We start from the raw sequence: 12,000 nt of genomic DNA, 5'->3' as shown, positions 1-12,000 counted from the left end.
CTGATGTGGGGAGAAATGATAATAAAAGATGCAGGAGATAATGGGCTGGATGGAAACGTCTCCATACTGAACTGTTACATTATACAAGTGAATAATTTTTTATCTGCAGCAAATCTGGCCAGCCCCTTCCCTTGCACCTCCAACCCCCTGCCTTTTTCACCTCTGAAGCCAATCTCAGAGCGCCACCTGGGCAGCCTCAATCATAAAGGTGAAAATTGACTCTACCTTCCTGTTTGCTTGCTATGGCGATCTGCACTGAGATTTTGCCCGAGTTTATTGTCACATCATACATTCTCCCAGAAAAGATGTTGGTCGCTCACTGTCCTTACTTCTGCACCTTTCTAATTCCTTCCACCTGCAGCATCCAAATGGCACAGGGCACCACCCCACTGCCTATGGACCAGGCTGTGTCATGTGGGAGGGGCCTCATCACTCAGAAAACCAGGAACAAGGGAGTCCTTTTGAGAATGACACTCAATATAGTATTGTTAGTGATAGATGCTATGCTGTATACTAGATCTCCAGGACTTATCTTGCATAAGCTAACAATACAGAATTGTACACTTATGGAGGGTAGAGCTTATTTATGTTAAGTGTTCTTACCACCAAATAATGATGATGATAATAATGACAGAAGAAACATTGGGAGGCGAAGGCTATGTCTATGACTTTGATGGTGGTAATGAGATTTCATGGGCATATACATGGTCCCAGTCTCATCAAGTTGTATATATTAAACATGCCAACCTTTTTACATTTCAATCACACCTCAATAAAGTGGTTTGAAAGAGAGAGAGAGAAAGCCATCCTGTGCTGTGATTGCAACAGTGTGGCCTCACTTCCCCTTGGCTGGTGTATGCAGGCTCCTCAAACAGGCAGATCTGTTTCTGAGTCTCTGGGAAAGGAAATAAAAGCAGAGAAAGCCTTTTCGCCTGGGGGAGGAACTAAGCGTGCAGATTGAGAGTCTGGTGCTCACTTAACATCCTGTTGGCCAAATTGTACCTGTTTGCTAAGGTCCTCAGAGGGGATTCTTCAGAGGCAAGTCTGCGTGGGAATCACCTGTCCCTGAGCCTGCATCTGGGAGCTTGGGCTAACTGAAGTACAGGGACTCTTCTTGGAACAACTATTCCAGCATTCAAGCCTCCAAAATAACAGTGCCCTTCAAAACAGACACTGCTGGAGGCTAGTACTTGTTCCCTTGTTATTTCATGCACCCACTGTGTTAATGCCCATCATGCAAAGTATTGGGGACTTTTCCTTTGGCTTGATCCCAAAGGCAGTTATAAAGTACAGACCGAAAAGTGGCTCATCTTACATTTGGTTGTCGAGTTGTAGTGCCCAACTGTATCAACCATGTGTTTTTTTTCTTCATGAAAATAATAATAATAGATGGGACTTATTAAGTATGTTAAGTCTCTGGGCTATGTGGTTTTCAGCAGCTTTCAAGATGGGAACAGTCATCCTTGGCATAATCTCCAGTTCTTAGTTGTCATCCCAATAGCTTTTCATTGTAATATCACAGTCAGAATTGTTTAAATTCAAAGTCAATAAAATTTGCATTATGGCAAAGTGATTGTTTTCCAAGTTTCAATCCATCTTCAAATGACCCCAGATTGCCCAAGAATATGCTATGGGGAATTTCAAAAGTGATTTCCTAAAATGTAACTCCAGGTGGCTTTATTGGCATAAACGTACATACATAATATACAGCTACTTTTTGGTGATTTTTTGGTCATTTATTATTTTTTTCAATTACAGTTTACATTCAATATTATTTTGTATTAGTTTCAGCTGTATAATATAATTATTAGACCATCATATACTTTGCAAAGTGCTTCCTTGGATACATCTAGTATCCACCAGGCAACATACATAGTTATCACAATATTAATGACTGTATTATTTTTAGAGAGAGGAGAAAGGAGGGAAAAAGAGAAGGGGAGAAACATCAATGTGTGAGAAAGACATGGTTGCCTCTTGCACACCCTGAACTGGGGACCTGGTCTGCAACCCAGGCATGTGCTCTGACTGGGAATTGAACTGGCAACTTTTTGTTTCACAGGCCAGTGCTCAATACACTGAGCCACACCGGCCAGGGCAATGATGACTGTATTTGTTATGTGTACTTTACATCTCTGTGACTATTTTCAGAAGATTGTAGTAGTTACAGGTACTTTTTGAGGAGGGGGTTACTCCTTTCCTGCTTCACACTTCATGTGTTTATTCAGAAAGATGATTTTCACCTCAACTCTAAACCATGGGTTTTCCTCTTACGTCATCTCCCTTTTTATTTTTAGCCTGAAAGAAATTGCTACAATGTTTGTTAGAGGGTATATTTGGCTTTCCGTGTGTGCAATGAATAGCTAAGGTGAAGTGTGCTCACCGACCAGCAGTGAGTGTGGAACGCTGCGGATGGCTCGTTGAAACACGAAAAAGACATACACAGAGATAAGCAGTTTCTGTGGGGAAATAAAAACAGAATGACCACTCTCTCCAGAGGAGAGAGCGCCGTCTCCATTCCCAAGCAGATTTTTATTCTTGAATACCAATACCCTTTGCAAATTACAAGTAGTTAGCTTTGAAAGGCGCTGGCAGATCTCCTGCTGGGAACCTAAGCCAGAGTTTTGGGGGTTTTACCATTTAAAAAGATTACAGGACTTAAAAACTTAGTTTTGTTTCCTCCCTGTGCCTTCATATTTTAATTAAAGAGCATCCTCCAGCAAGCAGATCTCACAGGGTCTTTCATATTCTATGTCTCAGGCCTGATTACCCTGGGGGCCCGCCGTTTCTGGTCTGGGTGGCACCACCCCTGCTATTTCCACAGGCCTGAGTTAACAGAGAAGACAAAGGCAGCCAGGAGACTTGAATTTCTCACAAGGACTCAGGCTTTGACAAAGCTGAGGGGGCAGGGGTTGATGCCATCACCCCTTCTTAACCATAGCCCCGAGTCTCTTCCCTTAGGGCATTCCCACATGATCGCATCTGTCTTAGGTTCATTCTCTTTCCTAGAGAATTGTTACCCATCATTGACTGCCGAGCATGCAATAGGGAAGCCAGGCATTAGAACAGGCAGCGTTCATACCAGGGGAATAAGTTTTGTCTCCTTAGTGGCTCCTGGTCTGGAGGTCTCTCACCCAGCCTAAGTCACGGGGGGGTTACAGCTTCCTGAGACCAGGCAGGGTGGTCCCCAACACTAAGTGCACACTTTAGCTGCAGTCAGATTCAAAGCAGCCTGTCGTAGCTCCAAGCCTCTTTGCAGTTGCTCTTCATCTGACAGTTGAGTAGGCTTCTACCTCAGTGATACCATGGACTGGCCTGCTCATCACTTCCCTTGCCCAGGCTCATGGAGACTACAGCATTGGTTACAAGACTTACTTCTTTTTATCTGAGTTCCTCCATGTCTTTGTTTGGTGCTGGCTTCTGTGGTTCCACTTCCCAATTCTAAGGGAAATTCTTCTGTTAGCCACCTTAGACAAGGCCGTTACAGATAAAGAAGTCAACTTTATCCAAAGGGGACAAGCAGTATATTTTAGAACTTAGCTATCCTTGTGATCAGAATAATAATGCCAGTAATCAAATCCTGTTTTACCTCTCTGGTGTGGATCCTCGTACTGTGCCTTAGAAAGAAGAGGTGCTTAATCCACATTTGTTGGAATGAACTGGTAAATGTTTCCATCTCTTCTTTTGTATTGTTTGACTTCCTGGGGGGGAAATTTATGTCTTGTGTTATTTTTTACTCCCTACACAAAGCTTTGCTCATATCAGGAACATTTAATTTTAATTTAGTAGGTAAGTCTGACAATGATCGAATTGGGGAGGGGTTGTACTTGGGCCATGAGGTGTGAGTACTGAGTTGCTATCTGTTTTTGACTCTGATGAATTAGTGTCAATGAAATATTCAGCAACAAATATCTCAACCAGCCGCTCATTTACTGTCTTTCAATATGTAGTCACAACACTGAATGGACAAGAAGAACAGCAAACACGTACTTAAGGCCTCGGATTTCAGCATAGGTTTCATTTGATAATTAATGCTATGGTTTTTAGTTTTTGGAAACTAAGATTTTATTATGAAATAATAATTAAATCAATGTTCTGTGCATTTTTTTTCAATCTATGAAATGACCATGAACTGTCAACTTTTTCCAGGAAGTCACCATGAAATCAGCACAAAATTTCCATAAAAAATGGACTACTGTTGAGATTAGAGTTAGAATGCTGGAGGCATTATATCTGTGCTGCTCTAATTAAATGTTTCTTGTCAGAAGGAAAAGCCTTTATTCCTTTTTTAGAACTAATTTCTTTTTTTCATAAATTACTTTATTGTTGTTCAATTACAGTTGTCTGCATTTTCTCCCCACCACTCCCCCCCCAACCCCAGCCAAACCCACCTCCCTCCCTTGCTTCCACCCTCTCCCTTGGTTTTGTCCATGTGTTCTTTATAGTAGTTCCTGAAAACCCTTCTCCCCTCTGTCCCCTCCCCTGTCCCCTCTGGCTATTGTTAGATAGTTCTTAATTTCAATGTCTCTGGTTATATTTTGTTTGTTTTTTTCTTTTGTTGATTAGGTTCCAGTTAAAGGCAAGATCATATGGTATTTGTCCCTCACCACCTGGCTTATTTCATTTAACATAATGCTCTCCAGTTCCATCCATGATGTCACAAAGGGTAGGCGCTTGTTCTTTCTGCTGCATAGAATTCCATTGTGTAAATGTACCATAGTTTTTTGATCCAGTCATTTACTGATGGGCACCCAGTTGCTTCTAGCACTTGGCTATTGTAAATTGTGCTGCTATTATCATTGGGGTGCATAGGTTCTTTTGGATTGGTGTTTCAGGGCTCTTAGGGTATAATTCCAGCAGTGAAGTTGCTGGGTCAAGAGGCAGTTCCAGTTTTAGTTTTCTGAGGAAATTCCTTACTGTTTTCCACAGTGGCTGCACCAGTCTGCATTCCCACCAGCAGTGCACTAGGGTTCCCCTATGGTCAATTAATATTTGACAAAGGGGGATGAAGCATAAAATGGAGTAAAAATAGCCTCTTCAACAAATGGTGTTGGGAGATCTGGACAGCTACACGCAAAAAATGAAACTCAATCACCTATTTACACTATACACAAAAATAAATTCAAGGTGGATAAAAGACTTAAATATAAGTCACAGCACCATAAAAGTCCTAGAGGAAAACATTGGCAGGAAAGTCTCAGACATTCCACTCAGCAACATCTTCACTGATATGTCCCCTAAAGCAAGGGACATAAAGGAAAGAATAAAAATATGAGACCTCATCAAATTAAAAAGCTTCTTCATGGCTAAAGAAAATAGCATTAAAATGAAAAGAGAACCAATTATATGGGAAAACATATTTGCCAATGATATCTCTGACAAGGGTATGATCTCCAAAATATATAAAGAACTCACATGACTCCACTCCAGGAAGATAAAAAATCCAATTAAAAATGAGCAAAAGACTTGAACAGACTCTTCTCCAAGGAGAACATACAGAGGACCCAGAGACATATGAAACGATGTTCAGCATCACTAGCCATCAGAGAGATGCAAATTAAACCCACATGAGATACCACTTCACTCCGGTCAGAATGGCCATCCTAAACAAATCAACAAACAAGTGTTGGAGAAGATGTGGAGAAAACACTATGGCTTTTAGATGTCGGTGACATCAGTACATATCCTCACTATCCTTCATAGGATGAATTCAACTCTTGGCTGTATATTTATCCACAGGTTAAATACACACACACACACACACACACACACACACACACACATCCATTTTTCTAAAAATTAATTCTGCTTAATATTCACTTTTATTATAAAATGTGTTCCACAATGAAAAATATTCTTTTTGGGGAAGAATTATTGCACTTTTGGTATTTGAAATGATTTGAAAATTGTTGTAATTAATTGCTAGTGTAGCTGGAATGTCTTTGGTCATATTTTTCACATGTAATTGAAGGGTGTATTTTTCTACTCATTTATCTGCTCAACGGCCACTGCTCTGTTTTCATTAACATCATTATTAGCAATTCAATATGTCTCCTTCATTTAGAATCAATCAATTATATTATTTGGTAATCTGTTTTATTTCAGTTTGAGATATTCTTCTTGCTTGATAAATAGTGGTTTAAAAAATGTGAAACAACTTACAGGTCTTTCTACAATTTCTACTTATATAGGGCTTGTAACAATATAATATTTTAACATGAATATTAAAGTTTGGATACATATTATTATTTTTAAAAATAAAAATTATGTTTTCCCATACAGTTGGTTCTCTTTTAATTTTGATATTGTTTTCTTTAGCTGTGCAGAAGCTTTTAATTTTGATGAGGTCCCATTTGTTTATTCTTTCCTTTATGTCCCTTGCTCTAGGGGACAAGTCAGTAAAAAAGTTTCTGTGTGAAATATCTGAGATTTTCCTACCTACATTCTTCTCTAGGACTTTGATGGTGTCACGTTTTATATTTAAGTTTTTTATCCACCTTGAATTTATTTTTGAATATGGTATAAGTTGGTGCTCGAGTTTCACTTTTTTGCACGTGGCTGTCTAGTTCTCCCAACACCATTTGTTGAAGAGGAGTTCCTACCCTTTGCAACAGCTTGAATGGAGCTGGAAAGCATTATGTTAAGTGAAACAAGCCAGGCAGCGAAAGACAAATACCATATGATCTCACCTTTAACAGGAACCTAAACAACAAAACAAAGAAACAAGCAAAATATAACCAAAGACACTGAAATAGAGGACAGGCTGACAATGACCACAGGGGAGAGAAGAGGGAATTTCAGGGGACAGTGGGAAGGGTTTATGGGAACAAATTTAAAGGACACATGGTCATAAACTGGGGGGAGGGTGGTAATGGGAGGGAAGTGGGGATGGGTGGGAGGGTGGGCTGGATTGGGAGTAAAAGGGAGAAAACTGTACTTGAACAATGATTAAAATAAAATTTAAAAAAAAATTAAAAAATATTTCTTGGTAGAGTTTCTAATATTTTCAGAGCTCAAACATCATATTGTTGACTATTCAGATTTATCACATTTATTAAACTCTTACTAGGTACCTAACATGTGCTAGGCTCCAGAAATGCAGAAAAGCTTTATATTGAAACCCCTACTCAGGGAACTCATAACCTAGCAGTAAGATGTGCATAAACTCAAATGTCAGACCATGATATATGCTCTCCTAGAGGAGAGAGAAGAGGTCAGACCTAACACCACTTACAGGCAGGTTGAGACAGGAGAGAATGAATAAGGAGGAGATGAAATCAGAAAAAGCTGAAAAATAACTTCTTTCCTAAAGAATGAAAAAAAACCCCATATTACCATATAGAGAGAGTAAGGTCTTGTGTAGCATCCTAGGCAGAAGGGATAGTATATTTAATATATTTAAAAGCATGTACATACATATGAGGTACACACAGTGTATGTTTCTTGACATACATTCAGATTGATAAGACGACGTTTCAGGACATGTAAGAGAAAGAAGGAAGAGATTAGATTAGAGAGAGATGCAAGGGTCAGACCATGAGGATATCATGCCAAATCAGAAGTAAGTCTGTGCCTTATAGGAAATAGGCAATTAGTGAAGGGTTTTTAAGAGTTGCACCATCAGTTACGGAAATGTGTGGCCTCGTTTCATGATTGGGAAACGGAATCACATAATAAACCACACTGTTGTCTTCAAACCCTGTTAAATGATAGTTAACTTTAACTCAAACATCACCGGCTTCACTAGCTGGTGGTTAAAACTGGTCACATTCTACAATAAGAAATCAAGTCTAGGAATCCTGAATTTGTGCACCGTAACTATCAGGAAAGCTTTATTTTCTAGGAAATTCCCTCTGTTAATTTTCTGGAGAATCCAGATGGCTTTTTAGACATTCTTCCCAAAGTTGGCATGCTAAGGCCACGTCTTTCTACCGCAGTTTCCGCTGTTTGGAGGGGTGCGGGAGTGTCTTGCTTGCTGCTGTGCTGCCGTTCCCCTGCTCATTCGCCCAGTGTTACTTCGCTGGTGTCAGGCCGTTTGCCCATCAATGCTGCCTTCCTCAGACTGCTGATCCCCACACAGTCCCCAGGATGTGTTTGTGATCATTGGCCTCCCTGTACCACCAAACTCTTTTCCATTTCCGTCCACTTTTCATGGAGGGGTATAACAGCAGCTACTTCATATCTTAGGGACAGTTATGTTTGTATGTGATCTTCTCTTCCCACAGGCCATGAACACTGAGGATGGTCGGGCTGGTCAGAGAACAAGCAGACGCTCATGTAGTGACATAGGTCAGGGATGCAATGTGCCCTACCCTGACAGCCTCCTTAGTTTATAGTAGCGTGTGCATGTGTGTGTGTGTGTGTGTGTGTGTGTGTGTGTGTGTGTGTGTGTGCATGTTTTCTGAGCCATCTGCTTCTCCAGTTGTGGAGGGAAAACAGAACACGAATTATCAGAAGTAATGATTATTACAGATAAGTTTTATCTTCTTTTCCATCTGGCTCCTGGGCCCCAATCAAAGCAATGAATTTTTCACTATTTTCCTAACTTCCTGAAAGTTACGGTATCCAATGGTATCTTACAGTATCCCATGATGTTACCTTAGTCTACATAGTTGTGGACCAACTGAGTTGTGGTCCAGCCAACCATGCCTACAAATATAACACATCAGCAGGCCTGAGATGACTGTTGGTCACGGTGTTTGACAAAACATTACTGAGCTTCTACAATGTGTTGGGTAGTGCTTCTGCTGGGTGAGGTGAATGCTGCTGATCTTCCTCTTTTCCAGAGATCACTTATGTCGGAGAGACCACCAGAGGTGAGAAGAATGTATCTTATTCTTTTTCTCCTTCCTCTGTTTTCTGAAGGCAACTATAGGCAGGTTTTTCATATGATGGGCAGGATTTATCAATAGTGACTGAAAACAAATTAAGTTTTAAACATGATAGAGGCCTGCTACTTTTTTGGTCTGTTCTGTCATTTTTGCCTTCCTTTTTGGAAGTTTTCCTGCTCCACAACAATCCTGGGGCAGAGGTCAGTCACGTAACCTATTATTTTCTAAGCTAAGGATGAGCATTTGATACACACAGGCAATGGTGGGCTGATAACCTACTTTTCCAAACTTTCAAAAGCCTCGAATTGCTGTGTTTGTATTTGTAGCATCTCCCACTCTCCCACCACGGCTGACTTCAAACTACCAATATGACATCCTCAAAATGTGGTACTGGGGGCGGAAGTGTGGAATTGGCTTTGCCGCTTTGGTATAAGCCCACTTCATCAAGTCACTGCCAATAGGCCCATCCTGGTATGTTATATCCCTCTGGACACAGAGAGTGAAACCAAACAATACCGATAGACACCATTGTGGAGAATTTGTGCAGGTGCTGTGGGGAGAGGACCGTATGCTTTCCCCTGGCAGGAAGGCTGAGGAATGTGTATGCCTAGGGCTGCTGGTCACCACCTTCTCTGCCATATGAAGAGAACCTATGTGAAAATGAGATCCAGAAAAGCCTAAATCTCAGTTTTCCACCTATAAAATGGGGTTGATAATTATATTTACTTTGTAGAGTTTCTGTGAAAGTTGAAGCCTTTGGTACAGAGCTTCATACATTGTGAATAGGAAAGAAGAGAGAAAGAGAGAAGAAAGAAAAAGAAAGGAAGGAAGGAAGGAAGGAAAAGAAAAAAGTGAACTGGCTAACCACCTCTTTATGCTCCAGAGAGCTCTGAAGAATTTTAAGGAGAGAGTAATAAGAGCAGGTTTTGTTTCTTTAAGATGCTACAGGGCTGTTGGCCTACCAGGGTCCACAGAAAGTTATCTTTCCTGATGTTTTCTGGCCTCTTTTGATTAGGAGGGAAAGAATCCCTCACAACTCCATGGAAAACATTGGTGATTTCAGAGAGAGGCCAGAGGCATAGAAATGTACCAGTTGAGGCCTGGGACTGGATAATGATATTTGTCTTTGCTTGCAAAGACTCTTCTAGCCCTGGAGGAGGAAGACAGCAGTTTGGTAGTGGGACTAAAGTAGGACCCTTAGGAATGAGAGTTGGAAAGGCCAATAGCATTAAATATCAAGTTTAAGTGGGTATGGGAGAACAGGCAGGGGGAACTAGAGAAAATGGGGAAATGAATAAATGGTCAATAATAGTTAGCAGAGGGAGAAAATGCATTGCAATGTATAACTACCTCACTGTTCCTGTCTACCTCTAACCCTTTTAAGGACAGTTCCAAATTCTTGTATATTCTTATTTAGGGTAAATGCAGCCCCGGGTCGGGTGACTTTGGCCTGAATCTTGATTCGGAATGGGATGAGGAGGCATGGAGCTTTCCAGCCACATTTTGCCACTTTGGCTTGAGTCCTTTGACTGTGGCTGGAGTTCCAATCGTCATTTGGTATTTTAGTGCATGGAGAAACAAAAGCCATTATTCCTAAAAACTGTATGTCTACATCTATGAATCTCATTGCAAATCAGTGAGATTTTGCTGTAGGAATTGCCAGCTCAGTGACAGCATAGAGGAGAGTGGCACTTGAGGTAGTGGTGTCCAGGCTATTTCTTGGAGGATTTGTGAGCTATTAATACATGTTCCATGAAAAAGTGCTTCTCTGGTCCCATTAGTTTGAAAATAGTGACTTAAGCAGAATGAGATCCGTTGATTCAATACAGGACCTCTCAGATGCTTCCTATGCCATGGTTATTGTTAATCTTTCAGAGGAAAAATCTAGGCAGAGGGAAAGATGTCAGAGCATGGGATAAAGAATTCTGCTCTCGATGTGGCCAATCTAGTGAGAAAGAGAAATAATCCAACTAGAGCAATAGTTTGTGAATGCTCTGTGGCGTGGAGTATTCTACTTATGCACCTTCACTTTCTTAATGCCCTGGATCACTTTCTTCAATGCCCTTAATGCACTTTCTTAATAGCCCCCACTAGGCTATTACTCCATTGAACGTACCAATTCCCTTGAACATGAAACCAGATCACTGACCTTGTTTTACTGGAGTTTACCTCTTGTTTGCCTTGTGATATCAGGAAATTAACTAGATACTTAATTAGACTCTTAGGTATGCGAAGGGGAAGCTTGGTCTTACACCTGGTCCCCCATTTCAAGACTGGTTTAGCCTTAGTGCTCTTGGTCTCAGTTCTGTCTCCTAGATTCAATGTCATTCACGAGACAAAGCCATGATCTATGTTTTTTCCAGTCCATGGAATTCCTAGAGTCAGATATTAGAATAAGAAGAAATCATAGCTTTCACTATACTCAACCTTTTTATTAGATATCATTATGTTCAATCCCTTAGTTTTATAGCAGAGTTCCACTAAAATAAGTAGGCTTAGACAGAACAGTCATGCTCAGCTGCCCTAGTTGTGCACCCTGAGAGAGTGAGCTGCTTTTCACTAGACCACAGCATGATTAGCATCTTAGGAAGGAGTCTCTGCAACCACAAATAGTAGTCCTGACTCAGCCACAATAGTGTTTAATTTATACCCACCTAGAAGAGGTAGCTGTATATTCTAAGGGGGCTGAGAATAGTGATTACAGTGTAATCATCAAAAGTATATAAATCTTGAAGCCTGAAAGGTATATTTCTCAAACACCACGCTCCATTATAAAATACATGGCTAGGATGAGCGTGTTACATTGATCTAGTAACAACTTGTATTATAGCTCTAATTTCAAAACTCCACCTTTTCTATTTAGCAAATAACTTAAAACTAACAGAAAAAGAGGGCAGGGACAGAGGGGCTGCTGAATGACATAGAGGGGTTTAGAAAGAGGAAGGAGGCGGTGGAAAAAATACTCAGAACATATCTAATGGCAACTTGGTGTCAGAATAACATTGAAATATATACACACGCAGTCTGAGGTTTATACATGTATAATACTCCTTGGTGAGTCATCTCACGTGGCTTCCTAAGTGGCAAGAAGAGCAACTCAGATATTTTAGTTTCTAGGTAACACAAGTGAGGAAAAGGCAGTTTTAATGTATTCTCTGATCCCCCTTGG

Source organism: Phyllostomus hastatus, unplaced genomic scaffold (genome assembly GCF_019186645.2).
Source record: "Phyllostomus hastatus isolate PE091 unplaced genomic scaffold, TTU_PhHast_1.1 phas_contig_210, whole genome shotgun sequence".
NCBI lineage: Eukaryota > Metazoa > Chordata > Mammalia > Chiroptera > Phyllostomidae > Phyllostomus > Phyllostomus hastatus.
Note: the sequence above shows the minus strand (reverse complement) of the source record.